Here is a 14108-nt window from a genome sequence, read left to right as displayed (position 1 = left end):
GTTGTGTGTGCCATCAGTGAGCACAAGCAATCTCAGGCTCTATTGATTACTGCTTCCCCTTTGCCTTATGGATGTAAAACAGCAGAGGCAGGCCGATGTAATGATATTACCAAAATGGAAACCTTTTCAGAGCAAGAGCTAATGGTCTAGGCAGTACCTAGGTGAAAAGAAGGCTTGGCAACTAAGAAAGTAACAGAACCTTGTGCATTCTTATTGAAATTTCAGATCCTGTAAAGATGTTGGAACATTTTTCAGTTTCAATCCCCCAAAAGGGGAAACTTTTTTTTTTTTTTGCTTTGGTGTAGCCTTCAACTTCATCTGTTCTGTTAGTGTATTTCTACAAACTTTATCATTGATAACTCTGCTGATTCGGAGAGAGCAGTGTTTTTATATCCAAGCTGAAATTTCTCTTTTTCCCAAAATTTATTATTAACCATTTACTTTCTATTCACTAGCCTATTATATCTTACTAGGACAAACAAGACGTTACCAAGGTAACCACTGGGGGGTGCCATTTTACAACATAACAGGGTGAGCGCACGCATCTCCCCAGTGTTTCGTTCAGATTCTTGAAGTGCTGAACGCTTCAGAGGCGAGAAGTCGAGAGCCCTGCCTTCCGGTCTCGACAGAACTCCGGCTACAACATTTCTAACACGTCGCTTCCATAGATGACTCAAGCAGCTAAAGCCACATTCTCAATACCAGATGAGAGGAAGGAAATTGATAAAGGGATTTTGCGTAATTGAGCCCTCTATCACATAATTGGGACTGAAGAGCTGTTCGTAATTGGTCATCCAAAGTCGCGCTCTCATCCGGCGGGGAAGTTTGGAGGCAGCGCGCGTCGTCTAAGGAACTTTGCCAAGGCTCGAGTGCGGGAAGGAACTTTGCCAAGGCGGAGCGTGGACGTCTAATTTTAGATTACATTTTGACTAATGAAATACAGGTCTAGAAAGCAATAAATAATATACATATCGTGTTTTTACCTGTAGGTGATGCTTTTCTTGGGGACGTTTTTGCGCAAAGGAAATGATCAACCTTTGACACTGTCGGGTTTTTTTCTTTGACAATGGAACGCAAATGAGACGGCTATTTCCAGATTTTTATTAACGTTCAACGACAGGTAAGCACGTTTTATCAGTTAGTTATACAATAGTTATTTCAGATACTTGGATTGAGTTTAATTATGTGAAATCCAGTAGTCGTAATATTCAGATATTTGCATGCACTGTAACAGATTCGTAAAACCCCAAGCCTCAAGCCATCTCATTTGAATGCATACTTCAGAGAATTCGTTATACTCGAATGCTCTGTTCATAATAAATAGAACACAAAACACAAGACAGGTTTAAGAATTTAGATTTACGCATTTTAGTATTGTCTATTATGCTGTGATTTTAAAGACAACTGATTATAATCAGTATAATTAAGTATAAAAGCAGCACTCTGGCGGACTTTCATCTCGACAAAAGGAAGAGTGGAAGTCCAGGATCACAGCAGGTGTGCAACACCAACAAATTATTAACGCAGCTACGTCAGACAATTACTGCACCATCATAGCTTGATGGCGATAGAAATTTTGGCAAATCTGTAAGTACTGATGAGGACAACAAAGGTGATGATGATGATGATGATGATGATGATGATGATTAGAGTGGCCGCAGAGATTATAGAGCTGGCAAAGGGGCCAATAGTGTTTGCAGAGCTGTTGTTATTGCCGCTGACTGTGAGGATGAGTATGCTGATGAAGATGGCTCCACATGGAACGTTCACACATGAAAAAAATTACTTAAAGTGTTCACTGGTGAAAGAAACCCCTGACTAGAGCAGTAGTGTGTCATCTATAACTTGGCTGAGGCAGCCCGAGGCGGGCATCATTCCCAAAATCATTAATAGATGTGAGTTCATCTTCATTTACATTAATTATCAAGAAATTACGGAATAGAGTACCGAGTAGTCATGAGCTAGTCAGGCAATAATATCTGCATATGTTTAGCAAGCCCTCAAGAAAAATCTCGATCTCTGTCATTGCACAAACTGAGAGTAAGTTGTAAGGACTGAAAAACAAACGGATAAAATAAGATTGAGCAAAGTGCAACTATTACTAATATTTAGGAGCTATAAATAAATAAATAAATAAGCTTAATAAAATAATGTACAGAGGGGGAAATCTCCACTTAATCTTGTTAAGAGGGTCAGGCATGACTTCCCTTGCTTTGTGTATTTCTTCTGCTCTTGTGACACCCGCCGCACTGTTCCACCATTCTTTCACGTGCCCTTCATCTTCTTTTTCCAAGTCTTGTGTGCGGTCAGCTGTTTTTCGCAATTAGCGCTATCATCGCATTTCATCCAGCGGAACAGCGCCGGTAATAACCTTACAGCTCTTGTTGCACGCTGATACTATTCGCCCTTGATTAATTGCAGTCCCAAGACAGCGGGGGGAAAGGTGCCGTAGATCTTCTCTTTCACACCCCGTGACAAGTGACCCATTACAGTGTTTTATAGATCGCCGTCAGCAGCCCTTGAAAACGCCCGTGGGTCTGTTGGCCGATGGTTTTATTGTGGGGTGTTATTTGTGGGAATTGCTGACGGGTAGAGCAAAGGACCCATACAGGAATCATTCTTTCTTTCTTTCTTTCTTTCTTTCTTTCTTTCTTTCTTTCTTTCTTCAAATTAGAATGGATAGCTGAAGAGGCCTATCTAAAGTTGTGATTTGCTCATCAAGTCGGATGTGAGCTATAGTGCACAATCTATTTGGTGTGTTGTAAATAGTGCTTAATCTGTATTGCCTGCTATAGTGCATAACAAACAAAAAAATTAAATTTCTATTACAGACCAAATTATGCTAGTTATTAATCTGGGCATGATAGAGCACTGTTTTTGAATAGTCAATACTGTTCATTTAACAATACAAATCTTCAGACCCATTACTTAGCACACTAAATATGTGATTACCTATCATTTTAATGAGTGGTACTTTCAATCCTTTTCCAAGATGTGCTAAACCAATTACCTCTCGCCAGACTTTTTCTGTGCTGTATCTCTGGCCAGGTTTAAAACTTGGGTGAGGCTGAATGAGCTCTGGCCAGGTAAGGTGCATGATAGATATATGGCAGAGGAATATGTGGGATGACCTCTTCCATCTGTCTGCCAAGACAGGTCAGTACAGCAACCCTTAACAGTAATGAGATGACAAGTGACTTTTAACAGCTTCTTACACTGGCAATGAAACAAGAATTCGGGAGCATTCGGAAAAGACTAATGAAGGGAGCATGTGTAGCTGGAGTACATCCACATACTTGATTCTACTATATGTGTTAGTCCTTAAGACAGGATGAGCATATGTCTCCTTTCTGATACTGGAGAAAGACAGGTGGAGCTTCCTTTGAATAGTGGTTGTTGGGGCCGGTGCCTGGCTCCAGCCTGTTGTTTCTTCCATAAAGGCCAAGCTAATGCTTTCTTTGCGCAGGCAGATTTTGGAACAAAGCTCGGGGCAACTTTGGCTTGCAGTGAGCGTAGCCTAGGATTACTTTACATGCATGAGATGGCAGATGATTTATTGCAGAGGTGAGAGGAGATGAAACTGAAGTGCGAGCGGCACATCCAGCACGTTTTGTTTCCAAAAGAACAGCGGAGCACCGGTGTCCTTACCCTTTAGCCTGCTGTTGAATTTGAGAGGCACTAATTCAGGGATATTGCTTTGCATGCTTGTGCTGGTGAGTGGGGCCAAGACTGGCTGGATATGCTTTTGTCTTCGACCCTCTGTGCTCCATGATTTGGACTGTCACCGTGTCAAACTAAATTCAGTGCGAACTGTGCAGTTTGGGGCGTTTAAGCAGTGTACAAAAGCAGTGCTTGTGGCAAAGAGAAAAATCCCAAGTCTTCTCTTCCTGATCATCTGTGCTTTGCTAAAATGTATGCATTTTCATAGTGATGTCACACAGTGCTGTAAAACCAGCCTGCACCGAGATTGTGTCTGAATGCTGATCCAAGCCTGATCCAGTGCTGACCACCTTTTCCCATTCAATATAAAATTGTATGCATTTTAAAACAAAAGAACACCAAATTCTCCTCAATAACAGGTTTATGGGTAGAACAGTTAATAAGCCTGCAAGTAAAAGCTAACTGGATTTTCAGGGTGTTGCCTATCCTAGATCCACAGCCATGTGGCAGCTCCTTGAAGTCCCATGCAGCATGGAGTCTACAAACTGCATCCACACTATGGTGCTCCACTCAGAGATGCCTGCCGCACCCCCTCAGCAACGTGCCCGGACGTCGTGGGTGTAGTGCCTGCCAATTGCCTGAGCCGTGACAGCTCATAAGAGTGGGGGCTTATCCTTTTCTCAGCGTGAAACAAACAACAGCGGCTCCCCAACATCACAATATGTGCTTGAATACACCAGCGTGAGCCATCTGGATGAGAGCAGTGGAGTGAGGCGACATGCTAGCTCCCGCCTTTCAAACACATGAAGGTTTATGGTAGCGTAGAAAATTTGGGTTGAATTGCAGTTAAAGGCAGAACGATATATCAGTTTATGAATTCTATTAGTTGATATTTTAGCCTTTTAGAAATCATTGCATGTGCAAATTAATCCATTTATCTTGTGTGCTCTCAGAGGATTCATCCCTGCACCAAACTGGAGTTCATTTGATGTCTAAATCTAATTCATTCCAGCCCTTCTCAAAGCAGGTTTGGTTCACCAAGGGGGAGTTGCATTTGTTATAATTGTGGTATTTACTATGCATTGTTTTAGAGTGTAATTATCATGATGGCCGACATATGTAAGGTTTATTTTTAATTGCTGTCTGACAGAAACACTATTTGCATTATCAATATCAATATGATTATGCTGTGCAACCTGGAACAACCTGGAACAACCAGAAACAAACTCTAGTGAACAAACTGATTGGATTTTGCAGCAAGCGAGAAGGCTTTGTTAGCTGAGAGTTCACAAGTGGAAGCTTCTGTATAGAAAAACCAAAAGGCGTGAGGAATGAAGGGTAGATAGATATGAAAGAAAGAAAGTGAGGAGAGGAAGAGAAGGACAGAGAGACAGAGGTAGGGACTCCATGTTTTATAGATGCCACTTAAGAGAGCATGCCAGAGTGGAGGATGGCTGCAATGAACTGTAACCAAACGAAACGCCGTGACAACAAACAAGCAAATTGGTTGCCTGGGAGCCCTTGGTAGGCCCTGCATCAGGAAGGAGAGAAGACCCCATCTCATGGTACAGAGTGCTCCTCAGAGATTAAACTGCTGAATTATATTTCCCTCCTTTTTTCCTGCCCCCTTCCACTCTCTCTGTTTGTCTAGCTCTCCCATTCTTCTCTGTCTCCTTACTCCCTTTTTTTTTTTCCGGCGGCAACCGATGTGCCAGAAGAAGGTGTGGAGAAGGCAGGTATATATCCAGCAGTATTACACCAGCCACACTGCACCCCTCAGCTGTCCACCCCGTATAGCCCTGTGCTACCCCAGGACCCATCACACTCTGGTTAGCTGGCATTGTTGTGAATCGACGTGTAAACATACAGTGAAATTGCTTGGGGCGGGTTCCCCCTGTCACCACTCCATTTTGCTCTCTCTGGACCTATTTTCAATACGCCACTCAAAAGAGCAAGTCATATTACCATAAGTCTTCACTATCCCCTAGCACTGGGTAAGGAAATCTTTCTACCGTTCTTCTCATGTGTCCACCATATTCCATAGTTTGGGCTCATACAAACATTTGGAGCCTTGCAGTCGATTTATCTGTAGTACAACTAGCATAGAATTGTTTTCTTAGAATTATAATCTCCTTTATTCATCAAAAATACTTTTCCCTTTTGGATGGATTTGCCTTTATGTTTTTTTCCCTCAAATATAGTTCTGTATTTGTTGCATATAAAATAAAGAGTGCTTCATAAAAAGCAGAGAGCAGGCAGCAGTGCACCTGTGCCTGCCAGACTCTGCTGTGACTGTGGTGAATACAAATTCCCCAGATTTGTCATAGTGGATTTAAAAGAAAGGGAGTTAGGAATACATTTTAGAATTTTAGAAGCCTAGTATTAACCACTTTTTATTCTTGATTAGGACAATCTTATAACATAGATCAAGTATATTATTGCTCTTCAGGCTTGGCAAAATAAGATATTAAGTGCAATTTATCACATATAAAACACATGTAATCATGGGTAAAATCAAGTCTACTTTAAAGTCTACATAAAGTCAACAAAAAAAGAAGTTTTTAACATGTCACAAACCCAGTCCAAGAATGCAGCTGGTTTCTGTGAGAGCACACAGAAGCAAAGCTCACCCTCTGCTCAGAGCACCAGGTGCTGTGAGCTGTGGCTGCACTGCTGGCAGCGAGGTTTGGCCTCAGAGCAGAGCCATGGAGCTTTGGCATGATCTGCAGCTCAGCCCTCCACAGCAGTACCCCCTGTCTCTGTGTCCTCTGAGACTAGCTTGTCCAGTGTCCCCGCCTTGCTCTGTGGAAGCACGGCCTTTCCTGTTGTTCTGCATATAGGTGGTATGTTGCTCACTCATTGCTGCAGTGAAAAGGGAAAGCAATCTTTTTTCTCCCTGCCTGGCCCTTCATCATGCCCTCTTACCAGCTGTCTCACTCTCTTACTCTCGTTCCTCCTCTCACCAACTCTCTCACTCTCTCACCCTCGTTCCTCCTCTCACGAACTCTCTCACTCTCTCACCCTCATTTCTCCTCTCACCAAATCTCTCCCTTTCTCTCTCCTTTCACAGAAAGTATTTCTACACCTCATTCACTTTGTTCAGTGTCCTCCCAGCCTCTACACAATCATTAGGCCACAATTTCAGGCTGAAAATTGCAATTACAGGCTCTGGCAGTAAGCCCTATTTTTCTCCATTATTTATTTTATTTTATTTATTTATTTATTTATTTATTTATTTATTTATTGATGCTTGTTATTTCTTCATCAGGGACGTCTGGGGCCAATGTGTCCCTATTCTGATTGTTGCTCGGTGACTACAAGGCAAAAAAAGTGCAAAATTATTCTAAAGGTCTACGCCTCCTCTTTGTTTCAAGGCCAGCCCTTCACATCCTGGGCAGAAAAAGGGGTGTGGTTAAAAAAAAGGCAAAAACGTTGACAGATTGCAAAGAGCGCCTGCGGCGGGTTTTGACCCTCTCATGTCTAATAAATAAGATGGCAGAGGAAAAGGGGAATGCTTCCCTCTCCCCACCGCCTGCTAGCGCTCGTTCTCTGACCTAACAGAGAGAGTCTTCAACTTACTCATTGTCAGATGATTCTCTGAAAGAGCTGTGCAGACTTCAAAGGCAGCCCCATCAAAAGGAGAGTGGCCCCGTACGAGCCCATGGGCTCATTGTACAGAGCCTTCATCTACACTACAGTACTGGAATGTGAAACGGATGTGGAGATATTTCACTTTCTTTATCGCCCACCCCTCCACACACGCGCGTTAGGGATCCGGAGTGGCCACAGGGTAACTTTGGCGCTCTGCCTTTTGATCTAGCTTGCTTTGTCCTGCCTCTCATGTGTATGGGGATAGCTGTATGCTGAGATTAGAATAGATGTACCATAGATGAAGCACAAACATCAGACCCTGTGACACTAGAAGGAGAATGCTTGAAAAGCTAGCACTGGAAAAATGCACTACAGACACACCAGCTGTCATCAGAGGACTACAAATGTTTTGTAGTTCTCTAAAACTGATGGGTTACAACAGACTTCGGCTTGGGGTGTTGTCTCATGTAGAGCACACCGTCGTCACAGTGACAGTGGCTAGAGCCCCTGTGCTCTGGAGGAAATTAAAGACAGCCCTGAAACTTTCTAATCTATCTGTCACACCTTTCCCTCCATACATGACAAGAAAAAATTGAAAATTAGTTAAGGGCTCATAGCCACCATATACACAGTGTTAGCACTCGTTTGCCAAATACCATGTCTTTTCATGCATCTTTATTGTTCTCTTATAAACCACAGGGGTGGCTGTTTTTGGAGGCACCATCAATTCTCAGAGCCAGTATGGAATCACAAGTCAGGAGAGAGAAAGGAGCCCCAGCTTCTGTTGGAAGTTTCTGCATAAGTGAAAGGGACTAATTTCTCCTGGGCTTTGGTCCTGCTCTGAGGGTGTGGGGAGAAAAATGAAGGGAGAGGAAAAACATAAAAAGGTAGAGAGAGAGGGAGAGAGAGAAAGAGAGAAAGAGAATTGGGAATAAAGAGGAAGTGATAGAGAGAAAAGGAGAGATGGAGAGAGGGTGGAAGAGAGATAGAGAGGTGGAGGAACAGGGAGAGATAGATAGAGAGAGAGAGAGAGAGAGAGAGAGAGAGAGAGAGAGAGAGAGAGAGGAATAGGCTTTGCTTTAATTCTCACAGGAATGGGGGAAGCCGCCTACATCACTAAAACTTGCCACGCTCTATTCCCTCCTGTCTCTCTCTTACTCCCTCATCCTCTCTCTCCCCCTCTCTATCTCTCTCTGTGGCCTGATGTCTGGCAGGCTGATCTGTGTTTACTTCTTCGCTTCAGAAACTACCGACAAATCTTGAGCGGCTAATGTCCAACCTCCATTTCTCTCTCTCTCTCTCTCTCTCTCTCTCTCTCTCTCTCTCTCTCTCTCTCTCTCTCTCTCTCACCTCTACAGATGCTCAGTAAGAAAAGCCAACCCTGATGTTTTCTCTCTCGCCTGTATTTTCCTCTCTCTCAGTATGTGTCAGGCGGGTGGAAAAGACCTGTCAGTCAGTCCTAGAGCTCACACATACACACACATGCCGCAGAGAACACACACACTTTTCCAGCTACATGTCTTCACACCCCGAATTCAACTGTCACCATTCAGCAGGGCCTGTAGACAGGCAATCAGCAGATGTGCTGGAGGTGCTCATTTTAGACTTACTGCAGTGTCTTCAGCACAGACCTGTAGTTCCAATGTTTAATCCCAGCTGCACTCAGGGTATTTTTTTTGATCAAATGCACAATCAGGCCTACAGACTACAGTCATGTTTAATCTGGCAATGTGAAACTGCCGCTATAACCTAACACGCTCCATTGTGGCCTGATCTCTGATCAGTCCTAAGAATTTCACAAGGGGACTTAATTAAGCTGAATGTAAAGCAACTTGCTCACAGAGGAGGGGAAGGTTAAACTCCTCAACTCCTCCTATACAGGACATTTTGAACGACCACCCCAGTGAGGAACGTTTGAATAAAAAAATGAGGCACATGACAGAGGCATTGGAGTACTCTAATAGGTGACAGCAGAAAGTTGGCTTCACATGCCTGCCAGCAAGTCACTTAGCCCCTTTCATAATCACTTACATAATGGCCACTTTTTTGGGGGAGATCTGTTTTACTTTGTGTCTTCAACAACCCCCGTTTTCTCACCCCCCCCGCCCGCCGTCTGTCACACACACACACAAACGCACACTCACACTCTGCATTCATTTTGAACTTTGAAAGCGTCGATATAAATTTTTTATTGCACCCCCCCACCACTGCTACCATGTCTCTGGCCAGGAGGGCAGAGAGGTGTGTGTCGTGACAGCAAGGACGTGTGTGGACAGACTCCTCGTTCTGGCCTCTCATTAGTGGCAGGTGGAGAGCATGCTGCTGCTCCAACACCCTCCCTTACTGCGTTCTCCCTCCTGTGAGTGTGCCCTCAGCCTCTCTGTGTCAGTACAGCACTGCTCCTTGGCTCAGGGGTGATGGCTGATGGCCATTTCCATGCCTGCCTTTTTTTCTCCCTGACTTTCTCTGTTTCTCTCTCTCTCTCTCTCTTTCCCCTCTTTCTCTCTTGCTGATTTTTCCTCCATCTTCTTGGGCCCAAGAAAGGAGATGTAGAGATGGGGTAGAAGGTGCGGAGTGGAGAGGGAGACGACAGGTGGCTAAGAGGACCATTCATTTTCCCCTTCATCTACTTTCTCCTCTTCTTTTCCCTCTTGGTTCCGGGTGCTGTTTCCTCAGCAGCTGGCCTGGTTTCGGGCTCTCCAGAGTCAGGGCCTATATTTGGCCTGCTGTAGAGTGATATGGAGCCTGCCATGTCTGCCTCCATCTCCCAGTCTAATCGCCAGTCAGCAGGTCAGCCAGACACCAGGCAGGAGGAATCCCCCATGCAAACCTTAAGCTGCTTTTCTGAAGTGTGATACAGCCCTGTTTGAGTCACCACGTGCATGAGAGTATTCCTTGTGGTCTTCAAGAATCAACATAATGAACTCTAAACTTTTATACTAATGCTTCCCCCATCTTTAACATAATCTTTCTTTATTATTATCTTTCAACCTAAGAATTCAGCCTCTCTCCACTGTAATCATAGTTGTTTATGAAATATAAATGGGATCACAGAATGAGTGATAAGCAACATGGCAAGATTTTTATTCACTTAATTCAGTGGCCGCTAATGTGCAGTGAGTCATTAAATGAAATATGAAAACATTCTGACAAATCAAATAAAAAAGCAAATATTCCTGCATTAAACACACATGTGAATGAGACTCAGAGTGTGTGCCTTTGTAAACCCCACTGCTCTAACTATGTAGATGAAATAACACAAAGGGCCAGTGCACAGGAGCTGTCACCTGACTCTGCCTGAGCACTGTATTAGACTTGCACAAGAAAATCAATTGGAAAAATATAGAGGCAATTATTTTGTCTCCCACACAGCCTGACAAAATAACTGCCAAGTGAAGCTAGGGACAGAAATAAATAATGAAAGAGAGAGAAAATGAGAGCAAGCAGTGTGGAGGCAAGCAGCATGAGAGCAACACACACAGATGCATGCACACACACACACACACACACACACACACACACAAACATTCACATACACACAAATAGGCAAAGATATTGCATATTCAGGCTCTCTCACACACACACACACACACACACACACACACACACACACACACACGCAAACACACACCCTCATTAAGGCTGAATCGTTTTGTTCTCATACATAATGTAGATAGGGCAGTGGAGTGCTCACAGCCAGTCTCTCCTGGTGTGTGACAGTCTGCTTAAAGCATTGGGGCAGATGGCTTGTGGACTTTATTTAGGGAAGTGAATGTAAGAACTGAATGTTTCTGCTATGTTCTATGTCCTAATGGAGAATATTAAGGGGAATGGTGTATTTTGGGCCAGGTGATTTTATGGCATGTGAACACATGTATGTGCTGTAACACTCAGGCCTTAGTTGAGCTAAAATGTGTGGATCAGCATGTTTGCAGGCCCATATACCGTGACTGAATTTGTTCACTTGCTAAAGCCTGTCAAGAAGAGCTCACCAATAACATTTGCTGTGTGTTTATGTGCAGGTGTGTGTGGTTATGTGTGTGTTGGTGGTGCTATTTCTTAAGGACAGTGGTCTTATTTTTATTTCCACTGTTCATTTTTTGACAGTCAGCCAACAGCAGATATGCATTATCCAGAGAAAAATAGCTAGAAAAGGAAGAGAATGACTTCTCAAGTATAGACACGGTAGAATTAGAAAAAATTACAAAACTAAACACATGCAAAGTTCAAGAAGGCAGAAACCTTTGAACTAAACACATTTGTCCTTCTTGACTGTAAAACAGGTATCTACAAAAGAAAGCCATGAAATGATATGAAATGACTTGCATTTGCTATATGTAACAAGTAGCTAAACAAAACAAAAGCTAGGACTAGGTTGGAATGGTCTATCTGTAGAGCATAATCTTGCCAGTATGAATTGACTGTATTTACTGAAGAAGAATGCATTTAAGTGCTGGATGTTTTTGGAGCATAGAATTCTCATAGGCAAATCAGACTTATTATAGCACAGTGTGCTTCAGAGCTGCTTTTTGATAATGAAATGTCTCTTTCTTTGGTCTGGTCTTTCCTGCTCTCTACCCGACTCCTCTCACAGACCTTAGTTAGGAGGAATTATCCCCTTGTCTGCCAGAATACACAGACATGCACACAGTCAGATACATGCTCACACTCGCGGGACTGAGGGGCATTTAGAGGTCTAAGGCTGGTTTAATGAACTTGTGCCCCACAGAGGAATGATGAATGGACAGAATGTGGGACTTGGCTGTGATATCTGCTGCCTATGTCAGCCCTGTTTGCACAGTCTCTGTCTCTGTTTCTTGCTTGCGCTCTCTCCCTCTTTCTCTTTCTCTTTCCTCTATCTCTCTGTCTCTCTCTCTATGTCTCTCTCTCTCATCTCTCGCTTTCTTTCTCCTGCCCTCTGGATAAGCTGATGTAACTGCGTGACAGAATCGTGCAAAAGGAGGAAACGGGCCTTACCGGATAGAGGGATGAATCAACTGAGAAAGAGTGGGTGGTAGACAGAACAGGGAGAGAGCTGGTAGGAAGGTCACTTTTTCAGGTGTGCTAGGGGAGACCAAACTTCCACAACTGCCGGAAGACCCCCAGTCTGGAAAGCTCCTGTCAGTGCCTTGAAGGAAGCAAAACGCTGCATTGACAGGGTTCCCTCGTTTTGATTGACTTGAGTCACTTAGTTATTTGCATGTCTTGAACGTGTCGTGCATGAGATGCAGTCAGACGTTCCTTCATTTCACATGTGTAGTGAGGAAGTAGCCATTTCTATTTCAGAGGCAGGTGGCTTTGAAATATTCATATTTAGTGCGGTGACAGCTTGGGGAGGTGAAAAGAGGGAGCACATGCATGCCCAGCTGATACCAGCACAACCAGAATGACAAAAAGTGGAAGCCTCGCTTGATATCAGGCTGTGGTTTTGTTTTTTTGACACAGCTTTCTCTTTGGCATGGGTGCCACAAAAATTGTTGGTTAAGCAGTTCTGAAGAATCTATGCAGCATTTTCCCTTAAGTTAATATACTCTCTCTGGGAGGCTGGATCTGAATTCCCCAGACACATACTGATACTGACACATACTGACTTTAAGCTATTAGAGTGCTGTACTCTGTGTGGGTGTGTATACAAGAGAGCGGAACAAGGACATTTATAAGGATGTCCTTTTATGTCATGTGCACATCCAATATTTGTGTGTGCATATGCACATATGCGTGTGTGTGTGTGTGTGTGTAAGCATTTTTGTATACGCACCTGTGCGAGTCCTGCGTATGCTGCTAACCAGGCTTTGTGGATGCAATCCGCAAGGCCCATCCACGAGCGCTTGTGCAACTATGTGCGTCGCAGAGCAATGGCCCTCTGTGCAGTGACGAGCTCTGCCTTGGTCCGTCTGGCTATGGACAGGATGGCTCCATTCGTGAGATGAATGAGGGCCTGTGCGGGAAGCCCTACCCACAGAATGTGATGCAGTGAATGGGCTCCTTCAGTAATCGCTCCGTGGCTACTGTACCGGTTACTGTGGCGACCTCCCTCTGCTCAGTACCCTTCCTTTCCTCCTCTTTTACGTTTTTCCCCTGCATTTGTGTCCCTTGTCAAAGCATAAAGAGAGAGCACCAGGGATCTACGTGGCTCAGCGCATTCTCCACAGATGTGTAGTGTCTATGAAAAAAAACGCATGGGCACACGATGATTGAAAGAGGTCCTCAACACCTCTGTGACACAGACAAGCATGACGTCCTCATAATAAGGCAAAACTAGGAATAAACGTGCTAGTCACAGTATTCTCACTGAGATGCCTGAGTTACCCTGCTAGGCATAAGGTAAAGATGCTGCATCCGACGGCGCCACCAGGGGCCATGTCTGCAGCTGGGAATTTTCATTCAGATTGAAGATGAAAATACCGCTGCGCAGATGCAGCTCGTTCGTTACATAGTGTCCACACTCCCGCACTAACCTCACTCTGTTGTTCTTCCCTCTGTGGGCGTCTTTATATTGTCACCTTAATGGGGGTGAGAATGAATGGGGGGGGGGTGCTTGATTTGATCCTAATGAGGTGGCATCTGATTTTATAGCGATGTGCTCATTCCTCGGAGCCCCTTTCTCGTTTTCCCCTTCCCATTTCTTTTCTGACGGAGGGAGTGGGAGAGGCCACCCGGTAAACAAGGCTAAAAATAATCACTCTTAAGTATGGCTTGAGTTGACTGGATCTTTCTTGTTCTCCTTTAGGAATTATTCTCTAAATACACACTGTGCTCATTCTATCTGTACTTTATCCTCTTCATCTTTCTACGGAAATATCCAAACATCTATTTAGTTGGTTTTGTTTCCTGACCTGTGCACAGAAAGAAAATGG

General features: G+C 43.9%; 1 protein-coding gene across 1 annotated transcript in view; it reads left to right on the top strand.

The window, feature by feature from the left end:
- The first annotated feature begins 599 nt into the window (after nucleotides 1–599).
- tafa3a (TAFA chemokine like family member 3a) overlaps nucleotides 600–14108 on the top strand; it is a 55998-nt gene continuing 42489 nt past the window's right edge. The window contains exon 1 of the mRNA XM_027019207.3: nucleotides 600–1120. The gene's annotated coding sequence lies outside the window, so the exon portion shown is untranslated. The remainder of the gene's footprint in view (nucleotides 1121–14108) is intronic.

This window comes from Electrophorus electricus, chromosome 7, assembly GCF_041902795.1.
Source record: "Electrophorus electricus isolate QZ-2024a chromosome 7, ASM4190279v1, whole genome shotgun sequence".
Classification (NCBI taxonomy): Eukaryota; Metazoa; Chordata; class Actinopteri; order Gymnotiformes; family Gymnotidae; genus Electrophorus; species Electrophorus electricus.
The sequence above is the reverse complement of the archived record's forward strand: the minus strand, read 5'-3'. Positions and strand labels throughout refer to the sequence as shown.